At 38.5% G+C, this 2,620-nt stretch overlaps 1 pseudogene; it reads right to left on the bottom strand.

Moving 5' to 3' along the window:
* Positions 1–844: 844 nt before the first annotated feature.
* On the bottom strand, positions 845–2,195 carry LOC121789195 (annotated as a pseudogene).
* Between the last annotated feature and the right edge of the window lie 425 nt (positions 2,196–2,620).

Below are 2,620 nucleotides of genomic sequence, written 5' to 3'. Positions count from 1 at the left end.
CTTTACATTTCTGCTCATTCTCTACACATCTCTATACGTTTCTTCTTTGATACCAATTGATGCAGAAACGTATAGAGAATGACTGAATTGGTAACAATATAATAACTTAACTAATTGAAAACTTCGGAATATAAAAACTAAAGTAAAATTAATATTCAAAGTCTGTCTTTTTAGTACAGCAATGAACTAGGTTTTTATATAGGCAAAGAAAAATCCTAAACTTATGAAAAATAAAATTTTAAAAAATAAAAGAAAAGGAAACCCTAATTTCGTAGAAGGGAAACCAATTAATTTTCATATACTAATTTTACTAATTAAGAAATAAATAAAATCCTAAAAATAATTTGCTTAACCTCCAAATATTGCGTGATGGAACTGCATAAAAAACCAGATAAAACATAAATATATTGCGAACTAAAAAATGTGATTACAGGAATGTCACGTACTTTTTCACCTTTGAATGAGGAAATTAAGGGACATCCAAGATGTTATCCAAAAACACAGATATTGACTTTCACTAATGCGAAAATATAAATTAATTGTACAACTTTGGACTATCAATTTTCAATTCAAAATATGATTAATTCGTCCTACAATTGCAAATCAAAATAAATTAAAATGATAGACCTAAAAATTCATATTAAATTTTGAAACTGTATTATGAAAATTCAAAATTATATTAAAGCTTTTTTCGTGAGATTAGAGAGATATTTATGGCACCGAAAACACATGCATGCACCCCCAAAACAAGTTGCTATCTTCATTAATATTGCTATACCTCATTACAACTAACACGAAAATGATGCGATACCAACACAGATTAGTTTATTTTGAGAAAACAAAATTAATAAAAACAAGAGAATATTTTATTACCAAAAAAAAACAAGAGCATATGATTTCTAATTGCTAGTGGATTTTTGTAGCTTTGGCATTATATCCATATTATACACACCTAAAAAGATAGAAAATTTTACAAAAAATACTACTATGTCAATTATCCTATACAGTAGAATTTTATCAAGGAAAAAAAATAAAAATATTCAAATTGATTTATCCAAAGCCAAATAACCAGAAAAACCGTTCACACTAAACCTCCCCGTCTGAAACTTCTTCTCAGAGTCAAACCCAATCAAAACCCGCTCCTCAAACCGAGCCGACTCAGTCCCACTCTCCCGAGATCGCCAAGTGAGAAACTTCCCACCTTCTTTATTCGCCATCTCAATCCGATCCCTCAACTCCTGAACCAGGCCCCACATCATCTCGATCGACGGCTTCTCCACCGAGTACAAATCCGATAGCCTCTCTCTGCAACTCTGCAATCTTTTTAAACAGCAAACGACCTCGACCGAGTCGCCGAAACTCAGTGAGCCGACTCGCTCCCCTAACTCGGTGAGCCGCAGCAGCAACTCGTTCACGGAGGAGATGTAGTCGTTGAGGAAAAGTGCGGTTATCTCCTTCACGATTACGCCGCCGCGTTCGATTGAATCGTCGGGAGATCTGGAGATCTCCTCGATTAGTAGGCTCAGCGAATCGAGCTCCTTGATTAGATCGAGATTTAATAAAGATGAGATTCGATTTGAGTCGCGATTGAATCGAATTGAGCTGGAGAGGAAAAATCCTAAAATTCGAGATGTGGAGAGGAGGGTTTCGAGGAATCTGGCGTACCAGCGGACCCAGGCGGAGAGGTGCCAGGCGGCGGCGTCGCGGAAATCGGAGAGATTGAGGTGGTTGCGGCCGCCGGCGGAGGGGAAGACGGAGAGCTGGTCCTGGAGGATGAAGGGGCCACGGCGGAGGATGTGGTGGAAGACGAGGAGGCACTTGAGGGTGACGATTGAGCTGCCGGTGCGGCGGAGGCGGAGCATGAGGGCGGCGATGATCGGGGAGGCGGCGGAGCGGGAGGAGTCGCCGCAGAGGAGTAGCGCGGAGACGTGGCGGTCGTCGGGGGCTGAGGGGGGGAGTGAGAGGTGGCGCGGAGGACGGCTAGGCGGATCGGGGCAGCGGAGAGGAGAGCGGCTTTGGAGAGAGAGGCTTTGTCTTTGATGATTCCGATCACTTCTCTCAGAGTTAGGGTTTTTCTTCCCATTGGAAAGGGGGAGAAGATGATGACGTGTATTTTCACTATCAATTTCTGTTTTATTTTATTATGCTGTTTAATTTGGTGGTGTTGTGCTTATATAGTTGATTAAGTTGAATGAGTCTAAAAAGTAAAAACTTTATGAATGGTTTGTCACAAAATTAATGGATTATTGTTAAGTTTTATTATGTTAAGTTTTGGGTGGGGTTTGAGTAAAAAGTGATTACTATATCAATTTAATAATACCATTGTTTCATTTCATATGTCCATAATATATTATCATGACTATTAATGCAAGTGAATTTTGGTAAGAACGAATAAAATTAAGATAAAAATCTCATCATTATACCATATAATTCAATTAACATGTTCTTTTCATTGCGTTGACAAAATTCCCCTCCTATGATATTGTGTTAATGATGATAATGATATAGTACTCCCTCCGTCCCATAATAATTGTCACTCTTACTGTGAGCACGAGTTTTAAGAAATGTAAAGAAAAGTTGATTGGAAAGGTTAGTGGAATGTGAAACCCACTTTTTTTGT

The sequence above is a fragment of the Salvia splendens genome, unplaced genomic scaffold (assembly GCF_004379255.2).
Source record: "Salvia splendens isolate huo1 unplaced genomic scaffold, SspV2 ctg168, whole genome shotgun sequence".
Taxonomy (NCBI): domain Eukaryota; kingdom Viridiplantae; phylum Streptophyta; class Magnoliopsida; order Lamiales; family Lamiaceae; genus Salvia; species Salvia splendens.
Note: the sequence above shows the minus strand (reverse complement) of the source record. Positions and strands in the feature narration are given on the sequence as shown.